Here is a 16450-nt window from a genome sequence, read left to right on the forward strand (position 1 = left end):
AAAAATCTAAATGATATCAATATGTACCATTTTAAAAGAAATAAACCGAAAAGGAAAAAAGAAATGTACAGCTCTCCCCGACGGAGAATTGAACCCCGGTCTCCCGCGTGACAGGCGGGGATACTAACCACTATACTATCGAGGATGTTGTGCACAGCGCGTCAAAATCGGTTTTTCCATTTGCGGAGTGTGAATGCTTGTCCCAATTTCATCTGTTCCCCAATTTTACTTTGAAGACAGTGCGCAAGCTCGAAACAGTTGTTTGACAGTCGGCAAACAACATCCTCGATAGTATAGTGGTTAGTATCCCCGCCTGTCACGCGGGAGACCGGGGTTCAATTCCCCGTCGGGGAGAGATGTATATATCTTTTTGAATATTTTTTATTGATTATTTTCAAATTCCATTTACTTTTTATTTGATTTTTTAAGTTAATTATTTCAGTAAAGCAATATATGTTTCAGACCAATGATTTAATAAAAAATACACCCTATAGCTTGATGAAACGGTAAGTAAAATATTTTTGATTAACTAGTTCATCCAGGAAGTGATTAAAATTTTTATAAAAATGATATATTATTATTTTTCTTATTAAACACGTTTCGATCTACGGGTATATAAGTTTTGTTACGGGGTAACTGAAAGCAGAATAAATTTAAATTACCACCCAATATGGCAGCACTGGCTGTAGAAATTCCCACTGGCAACGCTAGTCGACCAGTATTCATTCGTATTGGCGTGTGTGTTGTTTGTACAACAATACATTCTGGTTGTTTTATTTGCAAGGTGCTCATATAAAAGCATAAACAATATATTTCGTAAAGTGCCCTACTATTTTATTCGGTTGTGAATTAAACAAGAATGAACAAAAAGCGTGTTCGAGTGAACTGGTTAAATTGTAAATTATAAATAAAGCAATACATATAAACGGCCGGCAAAACAGAGACCGCGTTTTAAGAGAGAGCCTAATAGGAAAAGAGTAGAGCTGCCAGGTTTCAGTTAGGTACCATAAAGGTACCAGGTACCAAACATACTTATTATTCGAGCAGTTTTAAAACTATATTTGGTGACTAAAACTGTTTTCTGATTATAGAAGTGTTCTTCTTATATTTTTTTTTAATGTTTTTTTTACACGTGCCCCCAGATTGTTGATATTCAAAATTCGTACACAAACGCCCTTGACAGGCGCAGTCTCACCCGCGCCCACTGAGAGCGGAACGATGGAACTTTCATTAACATTAATTCAATTTTGTTTTTTAAGTGAAAAGCATTCTAGAAACTATGTATCTCACATTAGTTTTAAAATATTCATGATTTCCTTGAATAAATAAATAAATAATTTTAGGTGTTGCGAGGGAGAATAAGAATTCAAGAGGCCGATTTTAGTGAGGGGAGTTTCAGTTGTTGAGAACAAAATAGTGAGAGGAGAGAGTTTATTGAAGAGAGACTTTCATTTTAAACATTCTCTTAAAGCTTGTCCCTTCTAAAGGACACAAGAAACTAATATTTTTATAAAATAAGAAACTTAAACGTGTATGTGTATTCCAATTTCGTTTGAAAAAATAAAAAAGCTGAGCTCAAGTCGTTTGAGTAATTTAAAAAAAATTTTATAAATATTTTTTTGATGTTTTTAAATTGGCCATAGAGATACCATATTTTATCAATAAATTCAGTAATATTATCGACATTATGCTACAACTTTTATATTCATTTTTTTGTAACACTCACTTATTTTTTTATTTAGGTCAACAAAATAATTATCCTTATTGTTTTTTTTAATTTGCATATTGTTTGTTGACCAGCTGTTAAGAGAAGAGAGCAGAGAGAAAAAGAGAGCCAAAAAAGTGACCGTTCGCGACATCGCAGCTTGCGCTGGAAAAAGCACTAACGCGCGGAAAATGCACTAGCGCCAGAGAAAGTGCCATTTGAGACTGAACTCTCTTTCGTGCGAGTTCCCAATTCATTCGAAAATTTAACGCCCGCGCTGCTGCAGCGCGTAGTTGCTCCGGTTGGAAAATATCTGAAAACAGCATTAACAAACAAAAATATTGGATAAATCGCCGGAAAAAACGCAGCATAAAACAAAATTTGGTTTCTTGTAAAAATATTGTTTTTCAAGATATTTTCTTGTATATTTCCGGATATTCGACAAGGATATAAATGTATCTTTCGCGTTGATAAACAAATTCCAGCACCGCAACCTTTGTGTCGCGCAATTGTGAAAAGTGATTTGTCCATTGTGTACATTAATTAATAAATTGGTAATTGCTCAATTTAAAAACATGTGCAATCGAGTGCTAGTGTGAGTGCATGTGTGCAACAATAATAAAGCCGAAAATTGTCCAATTGCTATTGGCAATCACAACAAAATTGGAATATTATGGCACATTAGAATAAGAAAATAACGAAAACCGTGTTTCCACCCAAAGTTTAGGACGTAGCAGAGCGAATCCAAAAAATATACAATTTCGGCAATTTTTCCACATATTTTTCATTGATTTTTCGCCATCCTGCGGGTGTGAGCGAGAGGGCGAGAGAGTTGGAAGGAGAGCCAGGCTTTTGTATTCTGTTTTGTGAACGTTTTGGGAATGAAACGGTCCTGGCTCTCGCTAACCCACCCTCCCTCTCTCTGCTGGATTATCCTTTATATATTTTGTTTATTTCTCTATTTTCCTGGCCACGTTTTGTGCACCATTCGTTTCGCTGCATTTCATTCTCGCGGCGTTTCAAATTGACTCAGAGAGAGTGAGAGTGAGAGAGAGCAGCACTCTCTTATTCTTCTTTGCCTCAAGCACCCCCCGCATAATGTTTTTCGGCTCTGTCCTGTGCCCCCCATTCGCATCTCTCCGCAGCGCGTTGCCAACCGAAAAAAAAAACTAAAGTACTGTTGTCATAATAAGAAAGTTATCAGAAAAAAAGTTGAAATTGTAAATTACATGGGATTTTTAATAGGTTTTAGTTAAGTCAGAGGGTTTCAATTTGTATTTCTAGACGTACTTCCATATGTGTAATAGCATAAATTCATGCAATAGTGTTTCATATATTAGCAAATATTGATTTTAATTTAAAAAAGCCCTACATAATTTAAAAAAGTCTGTGAAATATCTATTCTATGCCAGAAATTTGTGTTCAAGATAAGCTCTCCCTGCGGCCATAACTTTTGATTAGGAAACGGAAATCTAATCCAGTTTTCCTTCTCCCATTTTCACAGTATTTAAGCCAGAAACAAAGTGAATAAGGCAAATTTGAATATAGCAAACGAATAAACCAAGGAAATATGCTCAGAAAACGCATCCGTAGCCTACTTATCGCATGAAGAACCGGTACCGTTAACGGATAATCGCCGTCGCGTTAATTCGACTCCTGCACCGCACCGCCCCGCCCCCCTTCGCCGTTTCGTCTGTTCATATATCCGATATAACCGTTATCGCGCCAGTGCATCTGCGTGCATCTGCGTGCATCTGTGTGCGTGAGTCCTTGTATCCTCTGTACATATGTACAATATTTGTCGTCGTCGTCGTCGTGCATCGTTGTTGTTGTTCTTGCTGTTATCCTATTATTCATCGTCGTCCGCTGGCATTAATCTGCGTATAAAGTAAATATAACAAATTTGTGTTCTTCGGTGTTGTCTCGTGTAAGTGTCTATAATTTGTTTAAGTACGACAAGCGATCGGTGCGAATCAAAAAATTCCAATTCACCTGTCTGTGTGTGCGAATCGATAATCGAGCTATCAGAACAACCACAACAACAACAGCAACCCAATCAATCGATCAATGTCAGCAAACAGACGATAGACAGGACTTGCTGGGACTAATCAATTGCGTAATCTTCAGAATATTTTGGATCCCAACGTCCACGGAGTTTCAACTTTTGAACAATTCATTCTGCTGGACAGTTTTTGGAATGGTACGTTAAGAAATAAATATCTTATTAAATATAGTTTATGAAATCCAAGTGTCTCATTTTTATAAAAGTAGTGATTTCGATTAAGATTAATCGCAGGAAATGGTAAAGTTAATTTTCTGGAAAATCAGAACGTATTTTAAGGTAGATACATTGGGATTTTTAAAAATTCATTAGCACTAGTCTCGTTACCTTCAGCTCCCAAAATTGTTTCTTTTTCCACGGCTTAAGTGGATGCACATCGGTCGTGCCAGGGGAATATCTATATTTAGCGCACGTATTGTCCTTTGGCCACGTTCTAGGATAAGAAAGGACATACCTTGGTGGGAGGGGTCAGCAAAAGTCGTTCTCGATATTTGCGTACGTCGCACACACGACTGCATGAGTGCGAAGGGTGTGGGCATAGGACGAGCCTTATTAGGACGAACCGAAAATGGTTGAAATGCACTTTTGCAGACAGATACGGATACGGAGTATACCCTCGGACACACACAGCAGGAGATATCGGAGCTCAGACAGAGATACAAAACGGAGCGATTTCCATTTGAAATGTAAACAAAGCACGCTGATACCCGCACAGTGGAGCCGATGATTGGACGGTCGGGAAAACAAAGGCGAACCAAGCACTTAAGATACGGCTACAGTGGGCACCACAGAAAAGGGACATCGACAACAAGTGATTTGGAAATGTTGATAAAAATGTGGTAGCTATTAAGTAAAAACATAAAGATGCCAGTTTAAACAATTTCTTAGCCAAGTTATTAGGTTGTATTTGAATAACTAAAACTTAAGTTATTTTAGGACTCAAAAGAAGTTTTCTTAAGTTTGTTATCAGATCTTTTTATTAGCTTCGATAAATTTTTAGATGTAAACAACTGAAGTATCTTTAATGTGCCCAATCCCTTAAGCGCCTACTCAATGACACGCAAGCTGAAAAAATAGAACAAAATTTATTCGGCTCGGGAATCTGATTTAGTTCTGCTTCACCCGCATTTATGTCTGCATTACTTTCACAGCTGTAATCTGTTCTTTTCGTATCTGTGATTACCTCTTTTTTACTCTCGGTTTGTGATACATTTTCGATTGGAGAAATGGTCCTCGTCATCGCTTTTGATAGCTTTAATCTTTTAATCGCTTGCATATTTAGGAATTTGACAGAGAGCCATCTACGCTAATCCGTTGATCCCTAATGGGATGTTGTTTCTCCAGTTTTATTTCCCCACAATCTTTCATTTTTGTAAATGGTCACTTCTTGAAATGTTATTCGTAGTTCTTATGGTAATTTGATTTCCCCCTCTCATGGTAAACGACATATCTGTATCTGATAAGAATTGAGATACAATTTATGGTCGTCTTCAAATTCTCTGTTGAATTTTTAGCTTAGACACGGTTTCTCTTATTACATTTTCCACGCATTAATCAATTATCTTTTTTATTAGTAAACTATAATTGCTTCCCATTGTGCAAAGGCTGGTGAGCTTAGACTGTAGTTTAGATGACTGTGGACTTCTGGCTTTCAACCTCCTTTGCCACTCCGCGGCCCATTTCACATTCTCTATCTATGTATCACATTCTCTATCTATGTATCTAAGTATAACCAAAGAAGCCCGTATGTTTTGTATTATGTTACACAAATATTTAAGCTGCCTTAAGTAGATACAACGAAACGCGTTAAAGATACACAAATATGTGTAGAAAGAAAGAGCCAAGGAAAAGCGCAACAACAACAGCGTCGCGGAAGGTAAAGTTACATTTCAGTTAAATGTGCGGGTGCTGAGCGCAGTGGGTGGTGCAAATCCCCCATCTATCCACCAAAGAAAACTAGAAAAGCCAAAGTCGTGCAGTAAGTTATTACATCCGAAGAAATTGAATGAGCATACTAGCATATAGATGGATTAACAGGCAAATTCAAACGGAGTTGGCCAACAAAAGTGCTGTACAAAAGCCAGAATATAGAGATACTTATTAACTTTGCTGGCTAAGATGAAAATAAATAAATTTATAAAAATTAAATACTCTAATTTTGCAAACTGTGACATTACTATATGATTATTACAACATAAACCGAATATGTTTTTTTTGAAGTATATATTTAAATGGAATGGAATATTTAACCTACGAGTGATTATTTTATAAACAATATAAACATCACTGACTGAACTCGGTTTCTTTGCGACTAGCTAACTGGTTCGCAGTTGGCTGTTTTGGTAGCACTTGGACAGTTTTTCTCCTTTTGCCATGTTTGCTATTTGTATAAGTTGTCTACCGATACAATTTTTCCTCATTTTGTTATCCATTGATACGCATATCGTTTGCCATTTGCTATTTGCCATTCGCCATTTGCCCCCCCCCCCCAACTCCAAAGCGATTCAATTCAATTTCTACGATTTCATCTCGACCAGACTGCAAGTTGGCAATAGGAGCAAAAAGTGTAGCGTCGCATCCATGAGATACATTTTCTAGACATTCCGAAACAACAATGGTGCCCATGCTTATGCTAATAAATTTCAATAAATTCATGAATTATTTTACGGCCTAAATCTTGCTCGTTGGTTCCCCATGCATTTGTATCTGTATCTAGTGGCGTTTTTACCCATTTTGTTGCCACTGTAATCTGACTAATACGCAGTGCAGCTAGAGCTGCTTTTACCAGAATTTATAGCCAACAACACAGAGAGGGATAAATAAGGAAAAAACTGAATTTGTTTCGTTTTTCCAGATCCGCGCTGTGGGCGTTTTGTACTAATCAAGATACACGAGTCTAAAATGTTATTTTAACTCTTTTTCTCCCCATGCCCTATTTTCCACTCGTATCTTCTATTTTTTCCAATTTGCCTGGAATCATGATTTATCTTCTATTGGCAAGGAAAAAGCATAAAGTTTTCATTTAACTCTGCAATTGGATTGCTGGCATTATTTATCGACATGATTTAATTATGAAAAAACCAGAATGTTAGATTACATTACAAAGAAAATAATTTACTTACATTAATTACAAAACCAATCAATATTGGGGACAATATCAATGCTTGTTATTTACCAAACGAAGAAATTCGGTAAAGAATTTCATCGTTTATTTGATTATAATCATTTTTCTTTGTCAGCCCTGCAAAAATGAAATGTGGGTAACAAAATAGTCGAGGAATTTTTGGACAAATAAGAAAGCAAAGTAAACACTTCTAAATAAAGGACAGAGAAAAACAAATAACGCAGCCAAGGTAGGAAAATAAAATATTCCTCGCCTGGCGTGTTGACCAAATTAAGAGCGCAAGTGGCTGGCTGGCTGACTGGCCAAAATGATTGATTTAATGACGGTATCATTGACACTCAATTCGAGCTCTGCCATCTCGGTCACACCCACCATGGATTCGGGAAAAATCGGCAGATGGCAGGGACAAATGGATTTCGCTTAATTAAATCCAAAAAAAAAAGAGAAAACAAAAACTTGATCTATTGATTTTTGCCGCTAAAAAAAAATCAACATAAAAGTCATGTTCATTGATAACGAATTGTATACTTTTTGTAAGTTTTACTTTATATTAATGTAATCTAAACGAACATGAATGGCAACTTATGTGTTCTTAAATTACAATACCACTTTTAATACTTTGCCCGCATACAAAATCATTGGACGAATAAATTGGAATTTGTTAAGGGGCACAATAAAATCGCAATTAAAATTTCCACTTAATATAAAATCACTTGCACAATAAAAACCATGAATATATAATTAATGTATTAATTAAAATATTATTAAAGCTTTTGCTTTAAAGAGCTTCTCCCTTGACCCTAATCCCGCCCTTCTCCCCTCTCCATCGACACTTTTCAATGGCCATTCGCGTGTGTAAAGTTAATTGCAAAAAAAAAAAAAACAAAAAATAGTAAACAACAAAAGCGGCTATAGTTCTTTTTATGGCACACTTTTTAATGAACCTATTGAATTATATCAGTGCGCTTCCGTTCAAAAATTGTTTAATAACATTCTTTGTTAATGACTTTATGGCAAACATTTTTGCTGTTGAAAATTACAAGAAAAAAGATGCAAGTTTACTAACAACTCATTTCATTATTGCACTAAACATTATCTACTCTATTTTATTTTTAATAAAAAGTATTAGATATATGCACTGGTTTTTAGTTAAACCAGAAACAAATGGCGAAATTGCTGGTACAGAATTCTATCAAATATTTATGTCCATTGAATTGCTAATTAAACTGAATAACTCTCACAATACTAAATTAAATTGACAAATTACCTCGGTGTGCAAAAAAAAAATTAAAATGAGTGCCACATTCACACTGAAAACCACATCAAGTCGAAAATTTGTTTACGTGCTTGGTTAATTTTATTTTCCTTAATTTTCCTGATGTGATTAAATATTTATTTACTTTTACAAAGATTTAACGATAAACGGTAAATTCAGTGCTGTTATATTATTGTATCAATTGTATATATTTATTATTTATATTATTTTTATTTGCTTGAAGCATGCTTTTAAACGCGTCTAACAATTTTGATTAAGGTGCAAAAAGTGTTATTACTCTGATTACTATTTACTTTTGATTCACAAACTACAGGCAGTTAAAAAAATATATATATGCCAGAGTGTACATAACTTTTTTTTATTTGAAAGTTCATGGAATGTTTAACGTGAACAATTTAGTTATTATCATGAAAATATCAAACACGTATAAATTTTGCATGGGCAGAAAAACGGTAATGGTTAAAAAAAAGAATAGTTTCGAGTGAAAAGCATTTAATAATTTGAATGGCTGATGTGGGTGGCGTTGGGTGAACCGGGGAAAACTTCGATAAAAAGGCTCAAAATAAATAAACGCAAATGCACAAACAGCAGCAGACATACAGAAATTCGCGATAAAACCATAAAAACCAGAGAACACAAATTTCCAGCAATTAAAAATTCAATGTTTGCCATTTTTTCCTGCATTCATTTATTTGTACATACAACATGCATAGAGATACATGTATATATGTATAAATATATATATAAATTGATGCCTATTTTTTGGGATTTCTTCTACATTTGCATACAATTTTCATTTGTTTTATGTTTTGATTTATGTTTTATGCTGGGTTATTATTTTTAATCCGCGATTTTCCCTCCGTTTTATTGATATTATAAATTATGGTTGGCGCGAATTATGAAAAATCCTTATGCCCATTTTTTCCATCATTTCTCGCTCGGTTTATGCGTAGTTTAATTTTTAATTTACGATGTTACTAGCGGACATCCTGCAGTTTATGCTGTTTTTAATCTCATCTAAAAACTGAAATATGAAAGTATTAATTTTGTTGTTAGGCGGCGGTTCCATTAAACTGAAAATAAAACTTAAAATTTAAACTTATTATGGCTATATATTTATAGAAGTAAACAAATAAGTAGCTACGATTTTTCGTCTCTAAAATCTTATGAGAACCCAAAATCTGCTACTTGAGATTAAAAATGTTTTTCAAGTCGAAAATAATGAAATGTTCAAATGAGCAGTGCAAATATGCTGCAGAGCTCTTAGCGAACGGAAAACGAGAGGACGAAGGACTCATTCGCCATTTGGCACAAGCATCATTAACAACAAACCTTTTACCAAAAAAAAAAAAGGGGTCTAACCCTCTAAAATAATATATTTCGGTAATGCATACGCGCATTTGCATTCGAAATGGAGAATCAACCCCCGAAAAAAAAGGAAAGTCTGGTTTTGGGTTCACTCCGGTTAAAGTGCACTCAACGCCGAAAGTTGCGACAGCTGCAAATTGAACTCTTTGCCATCGTTGCAAGGAATTCTTATTCAACCAATTTTTTTTTCTGTTTAGCCCGAGGCAACGCCACCGCATTTAACCCATGAGCGTCCGTGGCGCTTAGTAATTTGAGCGTAATTGGGTTAAGGCTGAAGAGAAAAGCGCCAAGATGGAAAATTGTGTGCATAATACAATGTGGAGGAGGGAGGAAGTTCGGCTTCATTTGGTCTATTTCATCTCAATTAAAATTGAAATTCAAATTTAAATTGAAAATGTAAATTCCAGTCTCTGTGCCGAGCGGCTAGCTATCCTTTTGGCCTTCTAGCTGGTCCAGCAAGGACCAAGTGGTAGTTTTCGTCCTTCGCTCATCCAATGGAAGCGCAATTTCTTGAGCAAAAGTTATAAAATTAACACTTAAATGCTTCCAGATGTTGGTGCTCCCACTCCCAGGCTGAGTGTGTGTGTGTGGCCTGAATGGGCTGATGGATCTGGTTGTGACACATGTTGTGCCAATGTACGAACCATTAGGGTTACCAAATGTTGCCTAGGCCAAATCTAATAACAATAAATTGAGCTCGGCCAATTTGGCAGGCGAGCCAGCACGTGTGTTTAGTTCTTAACAGTTTCCCTTTATTTAATCGAAGATTTGTAATTTGATATGCCAATCAAAGTTGTGTCAAAGATACAACTATATTTGATTGATTTAATAATTAACAGACTGGTTGATCTGACGAAACCATAATGAATAAGTGTATTATAAATTTTGTAAGTTCTTGTTCTTATCAAGGCTAAAACTCAATTTGCAAAGGGATAAAAAGAAAAATAAAATCGCTTAGTTTAAAAACTTTTCGCTAGCTTCGTTAAAAATATCGATAACCCACGTAATTCTTTATCGCTCCATATTGAAATGTCATAAAAGTCCTTTCCTTTCTTGTCGGAAAAAAGTATTAAATAACTTAACAAATTGTACACAAAGTCCCAAAGCATTTTTTGGACTAGCTACTTAAGAAAAAAAGAAGTAGAAGACTGAAAGGTAGGGGTGGAAAATCAGAAAAGCAGAGAGAAGCCAAAGGAAAAGACGACAAGTCTCGGCGAGTGGGAAACTTTTCTTTTAAAAAGTTACGTACACTGGATGACACTTTTGCTGGCGGGGAGAAACGCGGGGCGGGGGCGGTGGGCAGTGGAAGTCTTGGCCAGATGTTGCCAGGAAAACATTAAAAGTGCAACGCCGGCGAAAACTTATTTACTTTTTCACATTTCGCAGCACTTGACTGCCCCGCCTGCTTGAAGGGTGGCGGGGATGCGGGATGCGGCTTTTCAAGTTGGAGTCCAAAAAAAACCCCTTCAGCCAATGCGTTTTCCGTTGTCTCATTTCGAAAGAACGCTACACCGAAAGAAACAAGTTGCATTTAAAAAAGTTGTAATGTTTTATGGTTTTCTTAGATTTGTTCTAGCCAAAATCTCTTTGTTGTTTGCAAACTCGTTCGGTATCGAAATTACCTATCAAATATTCTTTATTTTTCTCAGTGCAGCCTGAAAATGATTCTGATAGCGGGCGGTAGCTGCTTGACAAGTTTGAAATTTCAATTAAATTCATTTGAACTGCGGCCGGACTTCTTGGGGTCGGTCTCTGGTAATGAGCAGGCCAGACCAGCGTAATGGCATCTTAGTTGATGGAGCCAACTGATTGCAATGCGTGAGTGCCAGTCGTTGTCAAAGTTCTGTTGTTAAGTTTGCGGGTCGAAAGGTAAAGCAGGGCGCCGAAAACCCATTGGCCACAGTGGTGCGAAAGTGCGAGAAATGTTAGAGAATAGAAACAATAATATGCAGTTACTATCTAGCAAGCTAAATTAAAATATTACAGATTACAGATTACAGAAGCCTCAAATTTCAACAGCTTATTTTATTTTATCTATACATATAAGATAAAATTGGCTTTTGATGACAGCTTTCTGTGGTCAAACCCACTGTTTCCTCAATTTGGACCAAACCATTCGAGGCTTATTGCAGTTGGACGGTGGAGATGAGGTCAACGGCGTTGACAATCCCGGTGGCGACAGGAGGTTCCTGGCCAAGGGGTTGGACGGGAATGAATGGATGGGGACATCCATGTCCGAATGTTTTGGGGGGTGTTGTCGCATACCACGATGGTGGTCCAATGGTGAAGTGCAGTTCGCTGTTGTTGCATTTCTCTGGCGAGGATCGCCAGTCCAGAGCGTGGGCCGAGCAAATTGCGCCGTTGTCGACCAAACGGAAAATGTCTTCATCTTCATCAATCAAAGCCCTGGCATCTGACACTCAAGTCACTCATGCAGTCACTCAGCTCAATTCAATTCCCAGAGACAATGCTGCCCTGCCCCCTATTTCAAGCATTTCAGTGGGTTGTCGTCTTGTTGCTAAATTTCAATTACAAGTGCAACAACTAAGTGCATCAAGTCAACTTTGCTGTCACATAAATGAACTTTCCGCAGCAGACATCATTCAAAGTGCTTCCATTCATTTTGTGTTTCGTTGACATCGAGAAAGTTTACAAAAAGTGCGATGGGAGTTAAAGATACAAAACATACGAGTGCATATATGCTAGCACTTGGATTTAAGATAATGTTGCTACTAAATATTTATATTCTTTCAAGGAGTTTAGGCAATAACCCATATGATTTTAAGCTTTAACTGGCCCTTTTTGTTGCTTGTGTTATTTATTGTCCAGTATAGTTTCCTATCATATTCGTTTACATCTTAGTTTTTTCATTCATCTGAGATAGCTTTATGTATTCCCCATAGCTCTAGCCAACCCCCAAATTCGCTGGCATTTGCTTCTGTCAGCAGCTGATATGGTGCGGTTGGAGCCACACCCCCACACTGAAACGCCTTCATCTCCCGCTGTTCGAGCTCAGCTTGGGGTCTGCAATATACTAAATATACAATATATAGTGTATGCATAATGTGTCGTGTGTGCGACCACCAGCCGCATTTCCGCTGAGATACCATATCCCCCTTATCTTCCAACTCCACCCCCCGACAGTTGGCTGTCATTTGGCTTGGGATTCGGGTTCTCGAGCGGCTGCTTAATTATTACAGCATAAATTATCGGGGTCTTGAGATGATGTGCTGCCAGAACAGCGGCGAGTATGATTCACTCACTTAATGTAACCCAAAGTCTCGATTTGCATACTAAGAGGCTTTTTTCGGTGGTCAAATCCCCACAAACAAAGCTTCCCCTTCCACTCCCACTCACAGTGCCTTAACCCATGGCAGTGCCTTAACCCGCGACTGGTGCAGATAACACTCGCTTACACACGAACACATAATTCCTGGGGCTTTGTGTGTTTGCCGGAATTTATTGAAATTGATTTCGTTCGGCTCTTTTCTTTATCGACACCGAGTCTCTGGGACATTACATTCGATCATTCGATTCCGGTTTTTATACTCGCCCTTTTTTTCCATGTGATTTATTGATTTCTTCCCAACACTAATGGCTATAGGTTGAGTTAGGTTCGGTGGATGGCATAGAAAGTACAGTGGCTAAAAAACTCTTTGTTACCATAACTATAGAAATTTAAATCAGAAGTTGATTGTGTAATATTCATGGATTTTACACAATAATTAGATTTGGATTTCAGTACATTACCGGCCCAAAATGTGCCATCGTTTGGCGGAAATTCAATTACAGTTTGCATAAATGGGAGCTCGGAAAATTTATATACATATAATCTTACAATTTTCCTTACCCTCAATGGAAACCGAAGTTATGGTTTTCACTTTGCGAGGAGCCACTGTGCTTGCGATTGGCTTTGGTTAGGTGGGTTCGATTCACTTCACTTCGGTTTCGAATGGGGTGTCGGCTTTCAGTTTGATGGTTTGATGAGTGAGTTAGACACATTCGCCTTGTCCTGGGGGTGTCCTCCTGCGTTTTTTTCAGTCAGTCAGGATGAGTTTGCCGTGGGAATTCGTAATTTCGTATGCAAGATGTGTGCGACAAGAGGCGAGGCTTTGTGATGGATTTTTCGTTTCTTTTTTCTGCGCTCACCCCACATCCTAAGTAAATATGATGGGTAATTTCTTTTTAAAGGTTCTGCGTGGGCCATTAGGGGAATTGCAATATCACCGATGTTTAGGCCGTCAGTCCCAAAATGAAATTAAATTGAAAATGCTCTGTATTCATTCCTCCTTTCTTTTGTGTATTCCCACGAGTTGAGCTTTATTTAATTTGGGCCTATACTTTTGTTCTCTCGTTACAGGTAATAATTTTGGGCTCACCGGAAAGTGGCTTTTCATAAAAAAAGGATTTGGGCAAACTTGGTTTAAGGTATTGTTATAACTGATTGCTTACCGAAATTGGGACGATCTAAACATTAATTGGTATTTATTTTATGGCTATGTAAATAATTTCATAATCTGTTAGAGCGAATTAAAGAACAATTATTACTTTCAACAATAACAAATTCAATAGAAATTCTTATCTTATCTGGCTTGCCGATGCCTCACAAGCTTTACTTTTCAATTATTTAGTGAATGACACATGATTTTGTGAGATTCAAGCTTGCGTTGCCTGTCTGTCTGCCAAAAAAGTCAGTATCTTTGATTGGGCAAAAAAAAAACAAAAAAAAAAAAAAAAAATAAGAAAAAGTGGAAACAAGGACGAGAACTTGTGAGCTATTGGAGAAGATGCAAGGAAAAACTAAAGCATTCAAGAAATGACAACAGAAATGTTGCACCCCTCCCCGGCGCCGAATGCTGCCGCCCTCATTTCGCAGTCAGATTTTTGCAAAAACAACAGCAAACAGAATTCCCATGGCACGCGCTGGCGACACTTTCGAGGGGCAAACATTTTTACAGGGTGGGCGTGTGTGTGTGTGTGTTTGTGGGTGGTGAGAAGCCAAGGGCGCGCGCTTCTTGCATGTTGTGAATTCTCCTTTTTTGTTTGCTACAAAATGCGAATCGGGGAAAAAGAGAAAAGCGAGGACACGGACATGCCCACAAGGAGGGTAGTAGGAGCGTGTACCGTTATACAAACATTACATAAAAATATTAAATTTATGATGCAATAAAAAAAACGGTGTTAACAGCAGGGTATAGAAAGAGGGGGGAGGGGCAGGAAAAGCGTGGGCGAGGCATGCGTGTGTGCGTGCCCGAAGCGCCTTGAAAATCGAGCAAACCCAGTGGGGAAATAGAAAAGGAATTAATAACCAAAAATAAGGAAAGGAGCTACTCCATAGGGTAATCTTGATATAGAAACAGATTATGTATCTGAAAATTATTTACAAACCAAAGAGTTATGTAAATAGTTTGGAAACGCTCTACTAACACATACCCATTACTTAGTAAACCACTTCTAACTATCGATATTTATTTTTGAAAAATTTTCATAGTTTTCGAAATCGATTCGCACTTCAGCCATCTGCTGGAATATTTTAATATACTGGTTTAGTATTTATAAACTACATAAAGAACGCAAATACACATATTTTTTATGTTCCTTTTTTGACCCACGAACACCATTTTCTTTTCCTAATGAGATCATCCGAACGATTTATGCTCAACACTCCAATATGAATTCAAGCGAAATGGCCAACTGAACCGGGCCAACCGGTTTCTGTTAAAGCGGTTATGACAGCGACCGAACAACCCGAGAACCAACCCCCTGGAAATGATCCTTAGAGCGTAAAATGAAAAAGGAAAACTTCTATCGATGTCAACTGTGTGCAAGCCCTCGAGTCAAACGAGATTAAAGGGATGCTACATGACCGAGGAAGGGCTGTGGTGCCGGGGAGGCAATCGGCGGTGTCACGTACCTCAAACCTTTTGGGGTTTTATTTATTTTGCACTCATCTTCTATTTTGCCGTCTGTCGGCTTACTTTGACTTTTGACAGCCCGCCGCCCCAATGAAAAAGTTGTGGAAATTCATGTTGATGCTCGTTCGCTCCGAGTTTTCGGCCAGCGAAAAGGATCAGACAGGACGGACGGGAATATCGCTCAAAATGTGGGCACGTGCCCCTTCAGCCTTCAAAGCGAGGTCCTTTCGATTGGGCTGCAAAAGAGTTATCGTTGTTTTCATATCGCTGCTTATCTAGGAGGTCAGCAGGATCTTGAAAATATAATAACTTTAATGGGCTGGGAAGCAAATGCTGTTCGCTATCTTAAATTAAAAGGAAAAGAGAAGTTCTTTAATGTCCTCTCACGTATTTTATTTAAACTTGAAGTGTGCTGCCGCGAATGTTTTTCAAATCACCTTGAAACTAAATCCTCTCCTTAACAATGGCACCCCTTTAACTCGTCGCATTTGGGAAAATGGGGACCCCACTTTCAGCATTGCATTCACCATCCATCAATTTGCATTTTCCTCATCGCTGGGGTGGTTCGTTCTTTCACGGATTGCCAATTTGCATTCCATATAATGAAGGGAACAACAACTATTATGCAATCTCATGTTGGTCCGGTGGATGTGGAGATGTGTGGTTTTTGGGGTAGAAAGTTAGTAAATAATCGCAAACACGCGACGACTGGCAGCGCCAACAATAATAATTCTCATTCGAAATCTCGTAAATCAATGTTTTTTTTTCTCTCTCTCTCTCTACATTCTAATTATGTGATTAAGTGATTTATGAGTTTTTGTGCGAGTTGCAAAGTGGGCGGTGGCGCCACCTCATGCTCGTCCTTGTTAACGGATTCCATTGACCCTGCTCAACATTTTTGCTCCTGCTCGTTTTTATTATTTGTTTGTTGCTGTTTGGACTCATGAAGAGCGAATATAAAAATTTATGGTTGCACTAAACCGAAAAATGGAGAGGCACA

At 37.7% G+C, this 16450-nt stretch overlaps 1 protein-coding gene and 2 non-coding genes across 4 annotated transcripts in view; 2 read left to right on the forward strand and 1 right to left on the reverse strand.

Moving 5' to 3' along the window:
* Nucleotides 1-73: 73 nt before the first annotated feature.
* Trnad-guc lies at nt 74-145 on the reverse strand. Its single transcript has one exon. It is a non-coding gene; the product is annotated as a tRNA-Asp (tRNA).
* Nucleotides 146-282: 137 nt separating this feature from the next.
* Trnad-guc lies at nt 283-354 on the forward strand. Its single transcript has one exon. It is a non-coding gene; the product is annotated as a tRNA-Asp (tRNA).
* A 1577-nt stretch (nt 355-1931) lies between these two features.
* Nucleotides 1932-16450, forward strand: part of LOC6611722 (semaphorin-1A) — a 115363-nt gene continuing 100844 nt past the window's right edge. The window contains exons 1-2 of one of the 2 annotated variants that reach the window (XM_002036217.2): nt 1932-2259; nt 3210-3905. The gene's annotated coding sequence lies outside the window, so the exon portion shown is untranslated. The remainder of the gene's footprint in view (nt 2260-3209; nt 3906-16450) is intronic. The other variant, XR_004361420.1, reaches the window with a different exon arrangement.

The sequence above is a fragment of the Drosophila sechellia genome, chromosome 2L (assembly GCF_004382195.2).
Source record: "Drosophila sechellia strain sech25 chromosome 2L, ASM438219v1, whole genome shotgun sequence".
NCBI classification, from domain to species: domain Eukaryota; kingdom Metazoa; phylum Arthropoda; class Insecta; order Diptera; family Drosophilidae; genus Drosophila; species Drosophila sechellia.